Genomic DNA, 20,974 nt, shown 5'->3' with positions numbered 1-20,974 from the left:
TAAACATATCAAATGAGATGGAACACCTGCCTAAACACATCAATTGTGGAGCTGCTCCTGAAATTCGGAAATACACACATTAAATGTGCTTACACATGCCAAGACTTTCCAGCCTAACAGTTTCCACATTAAAGGCAACTTCACACCAGACTCACCAACATTTGATTGTTCAATGGCCTCTGTTTGAAGAGCCTGACCATACAGGGTGGAAACCATCAGGTCTTTTTGTGAGAAGCATGCATAGAAATCCAGCAGTTAAAAGACATTTGGTTTTAGTTAGGGGCGTAGTCTGGTAAACCAAAACATGTTCCAAATTAAAGATTGTTAAAATGGTCTTTCCATCTTATTTGGATTCAAGTTTTCAATGGAGTCCATTCTTTGTGTCTGCAGGAAAGGAAAGTTCTTCACAAAATAACACTGGTTTTGGATTAAATACACTTGCGGGGGTTACTGACACAGGCTGTCTATAAAACAAAAATATCACTATTTTTTTTTTTTTTTTGAAAACCTCATAGTTAACCATTTTATTAACAAATTTTATTAACAAAAACAGCCAATAGCTGTTCACATCCGATCATAGAACGAAGCCTGTAAGGGAATATAGAACTCTTTTAAAAACTATTATACAGGGTGGGACCACCAGGAAAGTAGGAGACAAGGACAAATGATGCATCCATTGATAAATAAATTTCACATTGCACTTCCACAGTCTGCGTTTGCATTCCTACCTGCCCACATGGTCTTTTGGCTATAGAATTCAAACAATATATGGCAGACCAGACATACAAGCAAAGGAATAGCTCGCTTCCAGCGTGAGAACAATTATTTCAAAACATGCTGCGTCAGAAGACTCTTCCAAATTGCTTTTGTTAACAAATGGCCGAGCTGCATTCATACATTGAATGAGCTGAGCTACGCAAGCGTGGCGTAGTGTTGTGTTGTGTTGCACAGCGGGATGCCAAACAAGAGCTTGTTAGTAACAGAGGCTTGACATGCTCTCGGCTTATCCGATAAGATAAGAAAACGATGAAAATGACCGGCTAGAGCTCTCATTATGTGTAAGAATCGCATTATGCGTTATAGTTGATAGAGTATTGTATTCCGTTTTTAACTAGTTGCCTCGCTGCCCCCTCTCTCAGAAGCAGTGAAGAGGCTTTGATCTCGTTGCCATGGCAGCTGTCAGAAGCGCGCAGCAAACCGCAGCCTGTCTGGCGCGAGACTTGTCCAACTCAAGTTAGAAATGCTTAACTAATGAATTCTAATCGAGACTTACTGCTTGGATGCCTTACTTCGCTTCGTTTAACCATTTTAGTTTCGAAAGCGGCATTCTTTAATCCCTCTGATATTCAAATACAGCACTTTCTAAACTAAACTCTGAGAAGCAGTGAAGAGGCTTTGATCTCGTTGCCATGGCAGCTGTCAGAAGCGCGCAGCAAACCGCAGCCTGTCTGGCGCGAGACTTGTCCAACTCAAGTTAGAAATGCTTAACTAATGAATTCTAATCGAGACTTACTGCTTGGATGCCTTACTTCGCTTCGTTTAACCATTTTAGTTTCGAAAGCGGCATGCTTTAATCCCTCTGATATTCAAATACAGCACTTTCTAAACTAAACTCTGTAGCACGTGGAATCACTAAGGATGTCGCAGAGGTGAGTAATAACTGCCCTTTTACTTAGTGCACTTCACTGCGAAACGGGACTGTTGATGTGATGCCAAGAACCACCATGGTGTTTAGAATGAACGACAACCGTGTACTGTCTGTGTGAGAAAACTGGAATATATGTTCTCTACAGTGAACTGCTATAAACTCTGTAACGTTCAGAATTGTTTGTATAACTTTATATCAAGAGAATATGCAACATTTCTATGTGAAAAAAGGAAGGTGCAAAAGAAGAAAAGAGTTCTAGTAACAATGCCTACTAGGAGAAAGTCCACATTGTGTTACAGTTCCTATGACAACATAGAGCCAAACTACTGAGAACCAGCAGTAAGTTTGTCCTCAAATAGGAGCTATTCAAATCAGCTTTGGTGTAGGTGGAGGCATGCTATTTTCAGTCATCCTATGCCATTAGTTTTCTAAAGCAGAGCATTACATTTAGTAGTAGTGCACATGCTGAGAGTACTTTTTTTAATTCCCCAAGCAAGGGAATTTTCCACTTAAACACCACTTTCAGTCAACATCTGTTAGCTACTGCTGATTTCTAGTGAACAGCAATATTTTTGCCTTTGTTGGCTGCCATACTTAAGATATCTCTAAGAGGTGCTTCACTATTTTATTGTAAATGTTCCTTTACAACCACCCTTCTAACCTCCTCCCACAACTCCTCCCCAGCCCCCCTCCCGCTCGAACTATTCCATCCCCTCCTTTGATTTTGCCATCCCTACAATTTGAGTAGCTCTTGGCAGTGCTAATGCCCAGAGGGGAACAATACTGTATGGGCCCATCAGAATAAGAAAAGAAGGTGGTTTCACCCTCGCCATGAACTCTTTCAACAATCACAAAAGGAGCACCCACACGCAAGGGAGTCAAAGAGGTCAGAGGACATCTGTGGAATTCATGTGTATTCAACTTTAGAAAATGAAGAAATAATGTTTGTCAGGGGATTTCTTCCATTATGTGGCTTAATATGCTGACTTACGGTGAATTCAATGTGCGTTCTGTGGTTTCCTACATTTATTTTGCACAGTCAGACTCTGGCAGTGCTAATTTTGGCCGGAGGGTCGAAAAAACTTTCCCAGAGGGCAGGTGCTCTCAACAGGCGTAATTAGGCCGGTTAACAAGTACTACTGCAGATTTACCTGTCTCTACTGATTCCATTTCAAAGACAGAAGGCCATGGACATTTTTAAATATGGAAAATTCTATATAAATTGGCATGCATAAATACAATAAACCACTTTTCAATAAAATACAAAACTCTTCACCATCAGTACGTACAGAGTCGGCCCAAGGCATAAGCGAACTAAGCAGCTGCTTGCACCGAGGGGTCACCAAATAAAATTCTACTTAGGGCCCCATAAAGGCTTGGACCGGCCCTGAGTAAGTACATGTGAAAGTGTAATCATTGTTTTATCCACATTATCCATATACTTCTAAATAAAATGACAATAAATGTAAAATATATGATTTACAAGACTTTTATCTCATAAATATAATCCCTGTCCTCTACCCAGTTCATATGGCCAAATGGGGAACACTGCTCAGGGAGCTTTGGAGGACCTTTTGGAGGATGAATATCCCACAATGCAGCTCCGTCCTCAAAAGGACCGTCTTCAGGTCTTTCAGACACTGGCAACTTTCTACCTGCGCTACCTGAAGATATTCCGTGCCCTGGAGGAGGTTTACGATCAGATTGTTCACCCCCAGAAGACACGTGTTGTGCACCAGGTTCTTGAGGGGGTGATGGGACGACTGGTAGAGCTGAAGAATGAGATGGTGGAGCTGGAGTACTCAGAATTTCACTACTTTGAACCTTTTGGGGATGAATATCCCACAATGCAGCTCCGTCCTCAAAAGGACCGTCTTCAGGTCTTTCAGACACTGGCAACTTTCTACCTGCGCTACCTGAAGATATTCCGTGCCCTGGAGGAGGTTTACGATCAGATTGTTCACCCCTAGAAGACACGTGTTGTGCACCAGGTTCTTGAGGGGGTGATGGGACAAAATATACTGTTGTATGTACAGAATGCTGGGAATGTTTTGGTCTCTTGTGGTTGTAGATTCAAAGGAGAGGGCCTAGAGGGAATTTAGGAGATTTGGGCTTGGAGAAGATTTTACTGCTCAATGTCAAAGTGGATTTTAGTGAGCTAAGCCTCTTGTTTTTCTCTGAAATTAGTGGATGCCAATTGAGGTCACTAGTGCACTACTTTTACATATGACCTTCTCTATACAGGGCTGTAATAGCTGAAAATAGTTTGAATCTTGTTTTTAGGAGGATCTTGAGGTGCCTATTCCACGCTACTTTGTGAGGGAGAAGATGAGGGCACTAAAAGAGAGAGAAAAGATGTTGGCCCATATTTTGGCTAAAGGAGGACGTCAGGAATGTAAAACTGTGAGTGTGTCTTTATGTAAAACACATCAATGAAATATAAATTCTCTCAATACAAATACATGTAATGCAATAGTTGATACCAAATAGGGTATTCTTCAGGTGTGTGGTTCTGGTTTCTGGTTTAGCAGGTGCCAGTTCAGTCCATGTCTGTGGAGCGGGCACTGTGGCTGCTGCAGGTCAGTGAGCGAGCTCGGCAGGGAAGACTGAGAGCTCGCTTCATGAAGACAATTCGGCAGGAGGAGCAAAGAAGACTTCAGGGTAACTCTACCATGCTGGACCCTAACCAAGCAGCCACCTGCATTCAGAAGGTATCAGGCACCACTTGATTTTCAACGAAAATTTTGTTACTTTCTTACAAAAATTACTAATACATTGCATAGATGGGTTTGAAATTGGCAAAACAAATAAATGATTAGGAAAACTTTTATGCAGTGAACTAGTAAATATTACTACTGTTTTTAGATATAAAGGAATAGTTCACCTAAAATTTTTTTGTCTTTTATCATTTACTCACACTTATGTCATTCCAAAAATTGTATGGCTTTCAAAAACTTTGAAGCTCTAATAGGACATGAAATTAATCCATGTCTTCACTGGTATATTCCATGTCTTTTGAAGCAAGCTTTGTATGGTGAACAGACCAAATTTAAGCCTTTATTCACTCTCAAATCAAGTTAATTTCATCAAACAGTGCAGCGTACACAGACCATATCAAATATGCAACCCAAACCAGAAGACTTGGAGTATATCAGTCGAGTTGTATAGATTCATTTTATGATTCATGTCCATTTTCGAGCATGAAAGTTTAGGAAAAATGGTTGAAACATTCTTCAAAATATCTTTTTTGTTGCTAACTTTATAACTTGTTTAACTTTTGTTGTTGTTTTGTCATTATTGTTAGTTATTCGTTTTGTTGTGATGTTAAAAGCTCATATTTTTACATTTGTTTTTGAGGTTTGTTCATCAAGCCTTGATGTCTATGTACAGTAGAATCATTTAAAATTATATTCCATAATCCTTTGCTTTGTATTGTGATTGCTCTTTCAGAAACAAAGATAGCATGGTTCCCTTTCAAGGGAACTTCAAACTGCGTCCTCTAGGGGGCGCTATGGGGAACGCCTCGTCGTGACCCGTGTCTGAAGCATACATTGAAAAAACACCAACAACACGTTGGCATTCCTGGATGTCCGGGCTCCAGGATATCCCCTCTTGCTGAGGCATCGAGCGGGAAGTATAGGTGGTATTTGCGAGAACCTTCTTAGTGTAATGCTGCCTCAGGCAGTGCTCCCCTCGCCTTAGAGGGTCGTATTTGAGCTTGCCTCTCCCGTTTGGCCCAGTACCTCCGAGTATCTGTGATTAGATGCCTGGAATGTTAATCCATGCTATGGTAAGTGCACACGCTAAGCTCTGTGCACTTTCTGAAATCCACATAGTGGTAAGTGTGCACGTTGAACACTTTGCGCATGTTCTAAAATCCACATAAGTGGTAATTGTGCACGCTAGACTTTGCAAACTTTCTGAAATCCTGTACGGTAAGGGTTGCGCGTTATAGCTTCGTTCCCTTTCTCTGAGTTGGTTAGACCCCGGTACCTTGGGCTCCACTCAACCAGTGTGGGTCTATTTTTGGCACACTTGGAAGTATCGCTCCCCTCACCATTGAGGGTTACTATGAGCATGCTGCTTCCTATCGAGCGCCCGGGTTCGCTCCGTGGGCTGCTCTCGTGGTAATATTAGCAGTGCTCCCCTTTTACCAAAGGGTTGCCTATGAACGCGCTATTCTTTCTGAATTCGGAGTTCTCCTCTCACGTGAGAGTTGAGTTCTCTGTTTTTCCCAGAACACCTGGAACCAGCAGCATCAGGTGAACATAGGAGTTTTTTGGCTAGCTTGCAGTACGCTTAGCCTCTGATTTCTAACGATCATCCTGTGCGAGCCCCCTCTCTCGTTGAGAGCTGGGTCCATGCTCCCTCAGCTAGGTAACTTACTGCTAGCAGTTCCAGCATTGGAACATGCTGTAGGTCGAGCCCCCCTCTTGATTGAGAACTGGGTGTGTTGCTCCCTCAGCTAAGTAAATTATTGCGTCCCAGGGGCAACTCACCATGAAAATGGTAAAGTTGGTACTTAGTGCTCGCCATGGTCCTGGCCCGCATTCCCCTCAGCATGGCGGCGTGGGTATTCCTCTAGGCTTCCTGCCATGCTTCGAACGCAAGCTTCAGATGAAGAAGTGAATGACATGTTCTCCCGGCGCCTATTTATACTAATAGTCGCACCGGTAGTGACGTCATGGGCTGTCGCCGGCCAACGTGTTGTTGGTGTTTTTTCAATGTATGCTTCAGACACGGGTCACAACGAGGCGTTCCCCATAGCGCCCCCTAGAGGACGCAGTGTCTCGTTCCCTACTCAGGGAACCATGGTTACATAAGTAACCTGAGACGTTCACTTTACATGTGAAATGTTCTATAAAACTCTATATTTGGTTACTATCTATTTTTAGTTACAGATCTACTTATTGTGTTACTTACTGGAAGTTTGCTGAACAAGACATTTGTAGTTGTCATCACAAATTTATTGGCCAAATTATGCATTTTACATTTAGTAAAGAAACATTTTCACATTGACTAAACAAAGTAGTGTTACTTAGGGCAATTAGACAATCATTAGGAGAACATAAAAATATGAGTGCATCATGTTGCCTTGAATTTTTTATATTATTTTAATTTTTTATTTATTTATTGGTTGGTGGACATTTCTCACAGGCCTCACAGGTATTCATGAATGAAACTTATGAGTACACATTCATCAGAGTATGCCAGTTGGCTATTGAGAAAAATTGTTAAAAAAATTGTTATGGCCATTAAGATGATAAACACATCATAACATTATAACAATAAATATATCATTATCTAAATTGAAGTTGATGATCTACCATCATACACAAGGGAGGTAATGTCTACTTCCTACCCCTGCCTGTGCATGAACTCAAATGTTGTAGAGGTCAGGCCATCTCCTATCACATTCATCAGTTGTCACATTTGACATGAAGTCTGCTCACAAAGGACTATGAATGACATGCGATCCCATCCAAGCATAAAAGATATTTGTCCACCTCATCTGTGGGAATAGTGTGCTTGTAGGCCCTTTGGCAGCAGGAGGGAGATTAGCATTGTAGTGCTGAGAGATGGGAAGAGGAAAGCATTCCTGGATTTTAGGTGTTGTTTTTCAGTACCAACCTAATCATGAAATCTGAGCTCATGTATCCTGACGTCTTTTTGAGTGAGGGTTCACTACGGTTGTTGAATCCAGACATAGATGTAGCCTGAAAGAGATAGCAGATATGGTTTTGGAGCTCTGAAGTTTTTTACAACACAGGTGTGAAACTGACATTGCTGAGTGAAAAGGTACAGAAAAGCTTAGATGAATGTCCTTAAGGAGCCTCAGCATTGTCGCTCATTGTAATTCACTTTCAAAAAGCTCATCCAACAAGCATTTTGTACCGTGTTTGAAAGTCATAGTGAATGCGATTACAGGGGGTGATAAACAGAGATTTTGAGCTCTCACACTGCAGGGCTGTTTTCACAAGGTCTAATCCTCCCTTCGCTCTCATTCTCACAGCAAAGCAGATTTCTGTGCTGTGAAACCCTGGAAACATAATCCTCTCTCTTCAGTTGGCTCTTCTTGTTTTAGCATCATTGTCGTTCAAACTAAAAAGGAGGAGTTATTAAAAAAAATACAGGAAAAACCCTTGCCTGCATTTATGAACTGTTAGCCGAGTCTTGAGATTGATTTGCCTTAGTGTTGTTGAGGTTATCTAAATATGAATCTCCCCACATCCTCAATGACGAACTGAATGATAAAAATCAGTTTGTCAGATTAGGATTTCGGTTGCTATTATACTGTACATTCCTCTCATCCAAAAGTCCACAGTGAAAGCAAGAAGATGGTAGATTGTTTCTAACCAGATAACACAAGACCAGAAGAATGTTCTTGATCTCAACGTGACTGATAGTATCATTTCTGGTATGTATCCTCTGCCTCAGTTTTCCATCTTTCCTGCTATTATGATGTGTTTTTCACTCCGTCTTCTAGGTTTGGCGGGGGCATCGAGACAGGAGGAGGGTCAACAAGGAGTGTCTAGAGGAGATGATATTTGTGGGAATGGTAAACACCAGGATGCTCTGCCAGTTTACTGTTTGTGAAAAGCAAGTCTTTTCATGAATCTGTTGTTTTGTACATATCTTCTGCTATTTTCAGTCAAACCACATTCAGAACTTTTTTGTACCTTTTGTTTTTAGTTTTTCTATCTCTTGTCTCCTGGTGCCCTTTTTCCAGATACCAGCCCAGCAAACGACACCCAGACCTGCCCAACTGCATGCCCAGCAGGTGGAAAGCAGGTGGCATTGTGTGCAGGAGGTACCAGAAGGCACTGGTCAACATAAAAGAGTCAGTGCGGTCTGTCGATGGACCTGATATTAAAGAGAGCCTGCAAGAACAAATACGCCAATGGTTTATTGAGTGTCGGTAAGCCATACACAAAAATCATTGATACAGTTTTTTGGGTAGGGTTACATTTTAGTAAAAAAAAAAAGTATAGGTGGGTCAAACACCTATTTAACACCAAACTATTTATTTATTTTTTGGTCCTATATATTAATTTGTATTCAGGAATAAATAAATTATGCAATTCATACTTTTTCTGATGAGAATGTATTCAAATAATTTCGATAGTCAATGTAAGACAATAAAATGTCAGGATGATAAAACTGTCCTGATAGGAAGAAAAAAATTGTTTGAAATGTTTTGAAAAGAAACCCTTGTTAGTAGTAGTTCGGCATAATCTTTATTATTTCTTATAATAAAAAAAGATACTTAACAAAAAATGCTTTACTGCATAGTAATATAAACATTTTTCCACAAAATAAAAGTCATGTGTACTAGCAACCAACAAAGCCATATGGTCGAACATTATTACAGTGAGTCAAGGTCATAGTGACTATATGTCAAGGTCAAGTCTTAAAAAAAAATCACATGGCCTTATGGAGTGTTATAGAGTACAATGAGTGTGACTTATGACTTATGTGACTTAAAAAAATACTTTTTTTATCTTGAAAAATATATATTTAAAAAACATTTTTAAAATAATGATTAAAATGTGTTTGCTCACATGTATTTTTTATCTGTAATGAAAATCTGTTGATACGGTTTACTTGATGGTTACACCACATTACATGATAGTCAATGTAAGACAATAAAATGTCAGGATGATAAAACTGTCCTGATAGGAAGAAAAAAATTGTTTGAAATGTTTTGAAAAGAAACCCTTGTTAGTAGTAGTTCGGCATAATCTTTATTATTTCTTATAATAAAAAAAGATACTTAACAAAAAATGCTTTACTGCATAGTAATATAAACATTTTTCCACAAAATAAAAGTCATGTGTACTAGCAACCAACAAAGCCATATGGTCGAACATTATTACACAGTGAGTCAAGGTCATAGTGACTATATGTCAAGGTCAAGTCTTAAAAAAAAAATCACATGGCCTTATGGAGTGTTATAGAGTACAATGAGTGTGACTTATGACTTATGTGACTTAAAAAAATACTTTTTTTATCTTGAAAAATATATATTTAAAAAACATTTTTAAAATAATGATTAAAATGTGTTTGCTCACATGTATTTTTTATCTATAATTAAAATCTGTTGATACGGTTTACTTGATGGTTACACCACATTACATTTTTGGAGTCATTAAATTGAAACCTTTTGTGAATATGGTATTATTCAAGTTTTTCAAAACCATATAAAACCATATAAAACCAATATGGATAAAAGATTACATTTATAAGAACTTGGCACATATGTTTTAAACTAGAGTTTTAAAAGATTTTTTTCTTTATCGTGGACACTCTTATAAGGAGGTATAAGTAACTGCGGCAAATTGTGGCAAAATTTCAATAATAGTTTTCCACTTTCCATTTCCTCAGCATTCCGTCAATTACTTTCTCAGAATCTCTGGAACTAATCACCTCTGTGTAATCTTCTACCTTTTAGACTTCCCCTTAGCCAATGTCTCCTTTTGCTAATCTGCTAATTTGCTTCCACACTCACAAGAGCTTTTCCTTGCATCTCCGTCCACTCAATCCATGATTTCACTCTAATTGTAAAGTACATTCCTGGCCCTTCGTCTCTTTCTTTTGTGCAGAAGCTGGAATGTAAGCAGTCAAGGCGATGGTCACTTTAACCCAGGGCTGTTTATGCTTAGCTAATGCATGTGCTATTTTCAAGTGTGCACGGTGTAGAGTGAGACTGGGCTGATTAGTGCATTCCAGCCTGATTTACGGCCTGCCACTGCATGCTGCTGCCCATTAATGTGGAGACAACAGTCATAAGTCATCTCAGTTGGACAACACAATGTTGTGGGGGGGAGTTCAGTAGCTTTGTCTCCATTTAGTGGCCCCTTTCTCTGGCCCCTTCCAGTGACCTTGCTGGGCCCCTGCTGGTTGTATAAGGGATGTATGGGATACCAGGTCAGGACCTGCAAGGTGAAGTATGTTGGCGTGGTTTCCATGTGCTGATGAAGTGGAAGAGTGAAAGGTGGAGTATTTGAACAGCCAGCCATACATATGCTTTAAAACATATAAACACTTCACCATTATTACAATTTTAATCCTGCTAACATACAGTCGGGTTCCGGAAGTAAAAACTCCGGAGGGATTCTCCATAGGGATTTTTTTTTTAATGATAACCTATAAAGAAATGTCAAGGTTGCTCAGAATTAATAGTTCTATATTTTTCCATTGTTTTATTTTGATTATGTTATTCTTCATAGGATTGTAGTTCCTTCCCTTCCTAAAGCTGCTAAGTACACAGTCTTCTGTTCTGATTCACCTTAGCTAGTTGGCTTGGTTCATGACATTAAAATCTGGATGGGAAAAATGGAAAAATACCGACATCACTGAAAAACTGGGTGGGCACTAATGCACTCTACACTGAGGTAGCTGAGAGAGAAATCAGCAGTTTTGTTGTACAGTCCCTTCATTGAAGTTGTTGAATAAGTATGTTTGGTTTATTCTAAATTAAATGAATCTATTTTATTTTATTTTATTCTTCTAGTGAGCAGATTTAGGTGAAATTCAATCCTCTGCATTACAGTAGTACAGCTTTTAGCATGTGCTACCATATTGGAAGTGAGTTTTAGCTATGTGCTACTGATTAAGTTAGCTAGAGCGGAGAACTCAGGCTGGGCTCTGACTGACACTTTTACCCTGTTATTCTAAACCTGCCCCAGCTCCCCTGAGAGTCAGCGCTGGACCTGGCTAATGTATCCTCCCCATGCGTGAAGTTCACAGTTCAAAATATGATTGATTTGCCTTTGTTCACGCGATCTGCTGTGTTTATCTATATGTTCACACAGACATGAAGTCTGTTACCTCATCTTTAAAAAATCTTTAAGGAAAACTGTGTTTCTCACACAGAGTTCTTCCCATATATTTTTTGTTTTGCGAGATAAATCTTAAAAACGTTGGGAGGGAAATTTGAACCAAAAAAGCTTATGAGTAATGGTGTTTCTGTAGGTTCTGTAAATTTTATATTTGTCCTCTTTAATCTGGACTACACCACTGTACATTTCAACTGTTTAAAAACATTCTAGGATATCACCTTATTTAAGTTCAAAATGTAAACACAAATATAATAAATGTAATATAAGGCATTTTAAAATTAAATAGTAAATTACATTATTGCTATTTTGTGTTTCAGAGATGCCACAGGGAAGTTCCCTGACTTCCCAAGTCCTGAGGATGGAGGATCTGCATCTATATTTGCTCAGAAGACACCAGAACAGGTTATTAATCCTATCAGTCTATTACATCCATCCAGAGACTATCCATCAAACTTCTGCTAATAAATATTATTTAATTTCAAAAGGATATTGCTTGATACTGTCCTTTTTTAGGTACAGAATAACTTTTTTTTTCATGCAACTCAAAGGCTCCTTGTTAAAGAAAAAAAAAGAAGGTAGAACCAATACATAGTTTTACAAAGAATGTTTTTAAATCTGTGATTAGTAAATATTTACTGTATTTCCACCACTGTTTACCATACGGCCATGGCTAAAGGACATATATTTTATATAAGTAATATTATATAAGTAATATGTATTTTGCTTAAAATGACAAAAAATAAGTTCTTCAAAATGCAAGAACATGTCTTATCTTAAAACAATTTTTTGTTTAATATACTTTGGATAGTATAAATACACGTATATTGAAAATATATAAAATGGCCAAAAATATACAAGAACATAAAAGTAACAAATTTTGAAAATATATATTTGCAATTTATTTTTGTATATTTTACAATTTAAAAAATATTGGGAATTATTATTTTTTTTTTTTCATTTGGATGTTCTGTCTAATGCCACATGAATACTCATAAATCACTGCTCCTAGGCACTTAAAAGCCTTTCATATTTTCAGATGGATTTGTGTCTCGTTTGGGAGTCATTAGCTGCAAATGGAGAAATGTGTTTAAAGAAAGACAGCCCATAAAATATACAGCCTCCATTTGGCTTATTCCTTCTGAAAATGCTCTGCTCCTGAGCAGACACACACTGATGTCTGAGTGTGTGCTTGTGACACGCAAGCCAAACATTCGCGTGAGTATGTGAGGACGTTGATTTACTTTTAATGTGCGACCCCTAGTTGAGAGAAAGGAAAACAGGAGGCGCCGTAAATCATGCTTGCAGCATCGTGTTCAGCCCCCGCTGTGTATTCACATCATTAAAATGCCAGTGCTGAGGGTGACCCACACCAGAGCAGTGTGCAAGAACATCGCCCTGGGAAGAGCTTTGATCACTCATGTGGAATCTCAGTCACTCTGATTTATCCATAACTTGCCTTAAATTATCTCAGAGAACTTTCCTTGTCTACCATGTAAGGTTTATATACAAGAAAGCAGTGATGCTGTACTTGTGAAGGACCCATCTTAATACAGACTGGCTGTTTTGCAGGAAGAAGAGAAAGGATGGAAGATGACTCCCAGTAACTTCCTTCCTGCAGTAGTCGAGGGAGCCAAACTGTACAAAGGTAAGCGGGAGATGACGGTGAAAGGGTGCAGTCTCTGAATCTGTCATCGGAAATTAATGCAGCTTTTCCCTGACCACATGACTAATTCTCAACAACGTCAACAGTGTTTGTGTGAGGTCAATGAGAGAGTAAGCTTTCATCACAACTGTGACATGAGATGTGTCTGGAATACGTCTAAGTTACCAATAATGACAGGGCAATGCCAGATTCTCAGTTCAAGACCACCCCACATGGAACCTTTTTCCTCTTCTTTCTCTACGTCTTTCTCCTTCCCCCTTCTTTTGTGAGTACAGATAAGTTTTCTTGCCCTCTCATTAAAGCAGTCTCTTGTCGTCACATTGAAGTCCAGCTCCTCCTTGTGCTATAATCAACAGCAGTCATCTGTCACCTCCCCTGTTGCCTTGGTTTCATGGCAAGGACAGTTTTCACAGGCCATATATCTAACTACATTTGTTTGTGAAGTGATAGTTGTTCATCCAGTTCTCTCCAAACAAGTGTACACTATAAAATAGTACTAATAAATTTACGGTAAAGAACTAGCAGTTGTAGTTGCTAGACATTCACTGTAAAAATATAGTGTTTCAGGAATTAAAGGAGGCATTTAGTTGCTGATACGGTGCTGTGCTGATTCAAGCGCACAACTTTTAATAATAAATCCACAGACAATAAACAAGGAAAACAGGAGCAGGGGGTAGCACAACACATAGCAAACAGCGAAACAATAACCAGCAAAAGACTGAACAGAACAGGGAGTATAAATACAAAAGCAATTAATGACTTAATTAATGGGACACAGTTGAACCGAATAACATAAAATCAAGACAACAAGGGAAAATAGGTCAAAGAAAAATCAACACAAAACCACAAATATGTAACAGTTCGCCCCCTCTGGGAAGGTGTGTCCTCGTGCCGCATAAGGTTCAACAGAGGAGAGAGGGCGGGGGTTATGGAGGGGGACGTGGAGCAGGAAAGAGGCAGAAACTAAAAGAGTCCAAATGAGTCCATGGGGGAGTGGAGGGTGGGAGGAGCCAAGGGGAAGCCAGAAGAAGGAGGAGCCAGGTGTTGGTTCAGAGACCAGCCAGGATGAGGCCCCAGGGTTGAGTCGAGGGAGGGAGGAGCCATGGTGTAGACTTGGCAGATAACACCCTGGGGATGAGTGATGGACACGGAGCCGCTGAAGGTGGAGACCCAGGTGGAGCTGAGCAGACGGAGAGCCAGGATGACACCCGAGGTCCAGAGGGCCAAGGCGGAGCTGATGGCTCATGCGAGTGAGGCAGAGACAGGGACCCGGAAGACCACGGCGGAGCCGGAGCAACTGAGGACGAAGACAGAGCCGGAGGAGCCTGACAGAGCCAAAGGGACGGAGTGACGAGGCGAAGCCGGAGGAGTGGAGTCCCGAGGGGACGGATGGTCGATGACTGACCAAGGTGGAGCCGAAGGGACGAGGGAACCCGGTTGAGCCAGTGGGATGATGGGCCACAGTGTAGACGAGGGAGCAAGGGGCCATGGTCAAGGTCTTTTTTATTTATATAGCACCTTTAAACAACATTTATGCTAACCAAGGTGCTTCACAGTAACACAATACAATGGATTGAGAATGAGAATGCAGAACGGGGCACAATCCACAGTAAACTCCCATATAACTTTTGATATTAAGCAAAGCTTGGCGATTGTAGGTGAGCACTGAGACTGCATGGAACCAGTGCAAAATCATGCATAAAGCGAACAGCACAGATGTCAGACGAACAGGTACCACAGGTACACCAAACTGAGACAAACAAGAGACAGAGAGACGGCAAGCCGTGTGCACTGGCACCATCTTGTTTTTTAGGAGAACATCGATAATGATAAAAATACAAAGTTTAAAATTTAAGTCAACAGCTTAACCCATAAAACCAAATAAAAATCAGGAATAAGAATTTAACTCAGTAAAACCAACATATCCAACAATTATAAATAGGCCTGAAAAAAGAGATACTTTTTCAATGATGATTTAAATGCAGATAAAGAAGATGATAACCTAACAGATTGAGGTAACGAATTCCACAGCTTAGGGGCTAATACATAAAAGGCTCTATCACCTTTAGATTTCAAATGAGACAATGGGACGGTTAATAGATTATCAGAGGATGATCTAAGAGATCTCCGGGGTGAGTATGGACAAATAAGGTCTGAGATGTAGACTGGAGCCAGACCATGCAAGGCTTCAAACACAAAACTTAAAACATTGTACTCAATTCTAAATTTAACTGGTAGCCAATGTAAATGTGCTAAAATAGGGGTGATATGCTCCATCTTTTTCTTCCTCATTAAGAAGCAGGCTAAAACTAGCTCTAACAACAGAGTTTATTTGCTTGTCGAATTTTAACTCTGAATCAAAAACAACAAACAGGTTCTTTACATGAGTACGGATATTTGCTTGCAAAGGTCCTAAACTAGAGGACATGCCATTAACCAAATGGGGGGAGCCAAATAGAATGACTTCAGTCTTGTTCTCATTTAACTGAAGAAAATTATCACATATCCTGCTTTTGATGTTGTTTACACAAGCAAGCAAGTCGGATAAGGACTTTGACCCAGCCACACCTGTGAGGTTGATGGATTATCTCGGCAAAGGAGAAGTGCTCACTAACACAGATTTAGACAGATTTGTGAACAATATTTGAGAGAAATAGGCCTTTTGTGTACATAAAAAAGTCTTAGATCTTTGAGTTCAGCTCATGACAAATGGGGGCAAAAACAAAAGTGTTGCGTTTATAATTTTGTTCAGTGTATAAAACAAACAAAATCGGGCCCAAGATGGAGCCCTGCGGCACCCCACCAGTAACAGAGGCAGGTGATGAATAAGACTGACCTATCTCCACAGAAAAAACACCTCACATTAAAATAGGATTCAAATCAATCTAAGGCCGAATCACAAATAGCAAAGTTTTTAACCTGTTTAAAAGAATACAGTGATCTACTGTATCGAACGCCGCACTTATATCCAGCAGTACAATTTCCAGAATCCACAAATAATAACAAGTCGTTTACCACTCTTAACAAGGCCAATTCAGTGCTATGCTTAGATCTAAAACCAGACTGAAAAGGATATATATATATATTATTTTCAATTAAGTAAGGTGATAACTGATTTAAAACAGCTTTCTCCAATACTTTTGATAATAGCCAAGGCAGAGCCGATGGGTCGGAGGACAGAGGTGGAGTCCAGGGCTTGAAGACTAGAGGCAGAGACTCATGCAGGATCCTCATGCCTAGGCGGAGCTGGAGACTGAAGGCCCGAGGCAGATCAGAATGCCCGGATGGCGCTGACTGAGGGTGAGTTGAGGGACTGACAAGAACCAGCGGAGACAGGGCTGAGGAACAGGCTGGCATTAGGAGAGGAGGCAGGAGAGGACAAAACCAATCAATTAAGTCCTCCTTACAAATGTCCATAAGTTTCTCATAATATTTCCCAGAGGCCAGTTTCAGCTCACCCTCAGTGAGTGTGGGCGGGGCTTCCCTCCAAGCCCTTGATCTCCAATAGTACTCCCTCAGGGATGGGCAAAGTTACCGGCTCACGCACCTTGTCAGACGGGTCTTGAGGCTCAGGCTCTAAGGCAATGATCGGCTCTGTCGGTGGTTCTCACGCTGGCTCTCATGTCGCGGCAGGCTCAGGCTCTCCATCTGCGGTGGGCTCAGGCGATTGCTCCGTGCAGCGGGATGATGGCTGGCTGGTCTCTGGTTCGGGGGTGGGGCTGCAGATGTTCTCCTCAGTGGGGCAGACAGTGAATTGTGATCCATTATTCTCCAGCACCCACTTCATGAAAGTGGCGAAGCTCCCTCTGGGACCTTTCCCGGACAGCTTAACCTTTGTGGCGGTGTTCAGTCCCACGTAATAAAACATGCATAGGCAGCTGTCCGGGTAATGTGTTAGGTAGGCAAGATCTAAAGAAGTCCCTCATGTGGTCTTCGAGGGAGCGACCCTCTTTCTCCAATCAAATGAGCTTGCGAAGCTCCCTCTGGGACCTTTCCCGGACAGCTTAACCTTTGTGGCGGTGTTCAGTCCCACGTAATAAAACATGCATAGGCAGCTGTCCGGGTAATGTGTTAGGTAGGCAAGATCTAAAGAAGTCCCTCATGTGGTCTTAGAGGGAGCGACCCTCTTTCTCCAATCAAATGAGATTGACAGCAGTGTAACGAATCAGCTCATGGGAAATATGAATAATTAATCAACAGCAGGGTTATCCATGACAGGGGACGGAATAAAAAAAAAGGGAAACGCAGCAAAACTTACTTCTTATACCGGTTATTCTGTTACGGTGCTGTGCTGATTCAAGCGCACGATGAAGGGGTAGTCAAAGAAACAGTCTTTTAATAATAAATCCACAGAATAAACACAAGGAATCCAGGAGCAAGGGGTAGCACAACACAAAACATAGCAACCAGCAAAACAATAACGGCAAAGGACTCAACAGATCAGGGAGTATAAATACAAAAGCAAGAGAGGGATTAATAACTTAATTAATGGGACACAGGTGAACTGAATAACATGATCAAGACAATAAGGGAAACTAGGTCAAAGGAAAATCAACACAGAAAACCACAGACATGAAACAGATGCTTGTATATTTTACAATTCATAACCATTTAGAATATTAATTGACAGTGTTAACTGAGCGTGAGAAAGGAAAAACTACTAGAAGGGGTAAACTAGCATACTTGAAGTACTAAAATCTTTATAACCGCCAAAATATATAACCAATAGTACAGATGTTAAAACAACAGCACATGATACATCAACGTTCATCATACTGTAGTGACCTTTTCATAAACCCAATACACAGCTGGTACTCATGTAGATGGTGTACAATGTCACACACCCAAAGACAAAATACCATCAAGGTAATACACATAACACTAGAACTGCTATAAACATTGACTTAACAACAAAAATTGTAGCCAACAAATTCTTGTGACAAAAATAATTTGTATTAGATGGAAAATCATATGATATTGTACTTTTTGTTCAAGCTTTCAGGTTTTATTCATAATTAGGTTTAGGCTTGAGTAAGGGGTTGGGTTTTATGTTTTGGTTTAGATTTCAGTTGTATGTTTTCGTAAAAAAAAAAAGAAGAAGTAAATTTTAGAAAAAAAAAACATTTTGGAAGTAAAAGTATGAATTACTTTATAATTTGTGGTGGAAATCTAAATTGTAACAAGACAATACATGTACTTATAAAGTAAAATACATACAGTAAAACATTGTTCAAATTGCTTTTTGCAAGTAAGTAGTTACATTATAATTTATCGTAAACAACAATAAAAATATCTTGTGTGATCTATGTTTTTTACTAACAAAAAGCAATGTTTTACTTTATAAATACATCTATTGTCTTGTTACAATGCAGATTTCCACCATAAATTATACAGTAACTCATACTGACTATATAAATTTTTGTGTGGACAGTGTACTCACTAAAAAGAATGTTACAATATATCCTAACAACAAACCATATATAACGAAAGAACTTAAGAATTGTATAAACAGGAAAAAGGTTGCGTTTAAGAACAAAGATTATGCGGGGCTGAAGATCATACAAAGAGAGCTTAACTATCAACTAAAGGAAGCAAGGGGACGACAGAAGGATATTATTGAACATCAGTTTTTAACTTCAAATTCAAAAAAATTATGGAGTACAATGAAGCCAATCACAGCACACACTGGCCCAGCTAACCAATCACAGCACATTTCGTATTTCAGAAGGCGGGCCTTCATTTGATACAGGAACTATGCGAGCCGTTCATGCCAGACTGGGGAGAGAGGTGTTGTAATGTAAAATATGTGAAAAATAATGTGTTTTTCGAACAACCTAGTATGAGAGCCTGTTCGAGTACAGCCCCAAAACAAAATCAAGACTTTGTAAACGAACATAATAGGACCCATTTAACAGTAAAATAAATTTCTTTCTTCTAATTCACACAAATGGCTTTACCACATTCTATGTCCTGTCTGACCTGATGCTTCACTTGAGTCTTATTCTGCAATGTGTGAAGAGAATGTATGTTTAGAAGCCATAATTCAACCTCAGCATTGCCTGTAGAACAGCAAATCAATCAAGTCACCCCTGAAACCTCTTGACAAGACAAGCATGTTAATGACTGAGACACTACTTCCTGTTAGTCTAGAGGTTTAAGGTCTCTCAACAGGAAATGAGAAGACTGGATTGCACTTCTGTGTTTAAATGATCCATGAAGACAGTGTAGAGAGCTAGATCTCAGATCTTTCGAAACCATTGAACGTTTCTGTGCATGTCTGAATGTTTGTGTCAGTAGGGAGTAGGTGAAACAGCGGTCTGCAAAAACACATTCTAAACATATCAGTCTAGCATTTCCAGGATAGATTGCTATGACAACATCCTGCTCTGTTGCCTGTGTTCAGTGATTAGAGAACTTCTATCAACAAACTGCATTGTACATTACACACCAATTCCATTTTAGCTGTGGTCCGGCCCATTATCAACCATCTCTAGGCTACAGATTGTTAGATTTATTTCTCTTCTACTCCTACAACAGATTCTGTTGCCTGAGAGTAGGGCTGGGTGATTTATTCCGATTTTATCAATTAATTCGAATTTAATGTTTTGCCACGATTTTATTTTTTAGAAATCGAGGAATCATGATTTTTAATGTTTTGCCACGATTTAATTTTTTAGAAATCGAGGAATCATGATTCTGAATAGAAATATTACTAAAGGTTAGAATTAGACACTTTGACAATATGCCAATGTTAACAGTAAATAGAAAATGATCCAACCGCATTTCGGCACACGTGATTAACCGCTCACGTGTGACGCGCTCTGTGAAGGACCAGAAGGTGCCGTTCACACAGAATGCGCTTTTGTGTTGACAAAGATGCGACACAGGCAGTGGAATAGGAAAAAATGCAGGAAGATGGGAGTTCAACTTCTTTTAACTTGAGCGCCGCGTTTTTAGAATGCCATTTCATGCATGAGATGCTGCAATAGACGAGAACGCAACAGTCAAACGTGTCTATGTTTACATAGAAAAAACAGTGGAAAAACAGCGCAATCAAATAAAAACCTGTAAAGAACTACTAGTGTATGTCTGAAATTTCGTGTTTGCATCATGGTGACAGGCTGAAAGCTGCTGTTCATTGTTTTTACAGAACATTTATAGCCTAGTTAATAGTAAATAGTCTACTGGTGTTATACCTGCAGTGATTTTGAATTTGAATTACCTTGACTTTTGAGATTTTTTAAAGCATTTTCCTTGTATTATTTCTGAACATATAATATGTATAAGACAAGTTTGTAGAATATGTAGTTGTAGTTCATGCATCTTTTTTGCAAAAACATAGGAAAAAACTGTGGAAAAGCAACGCAATCTAATAAAAACCTGTAAAGAACTACTAGTGTATGTCTGAAATTTCATGTTTGCATCATGGTGACAGGCTGAAAGCTGCTGTTCATTGTTTTTACAGAACATTTATAGCCTAGTTAATAGTAAATAGTCTACTGGTGTTATACCTGCAGTGATTTTGAATTTGAATTACCTTGACTTTTGAGATTTTTTAAAGCATTTTCCTTGTATTATTTCTGAACATATAATATGTATAAGACAAGTTTGTAGAATATGTAGTTGTAGTTCATGCATCTTTTTTGCAAAAATATTTAACGTTGACAAGTAATTTGCTTAACATTTACATCATGTTGACAACTCCATGTGTGGTGCACTTAAAATATAAATTTCTTTAACTAGAGGGTTATTAAAGAAAAAGTTACTTGAATCATGTTGTAGTTACATTTTCAAGTTGACTAGTTAAAAATCGTAAAAATC

General features: G+C 39.5%; 1 pseudogene; it reads left to right on the top strand.

The window, feature by feature from the left end:
* Positions 1–1,447: 1,447 nt before the first annotated feature.
* Positions 1,448–20,974, top strand: part of LOC107748918 (IQ and AAA domain-containing protein 1-like) — a 64,055-nt pseudogene continuing 44,528 nt past the window's right edge.

Source organism: Sinocyclocheilus rhinocerous, unplaced genomic scaffold, assembly GCF_001515625.1.
Source record: "Sinocyclocheilus rhinocerous isolate Xijiao unplaced genomic scaffold, SAMN03320098_v1.1 scaffold1371, whole genome shotgun sequence".
Classification (NCBI taxonomy): domain Eukaryota; kingdom Metazoa; phylum Chordata; class Actinopteri; order Cypriniformes; family Cyprinidae; genus Sinocyclocheilus; species Sinocyclocheilus rhinocerous.
This window is presented reverse-complemented; position numbering and strand designations above follow the sequence as displayed.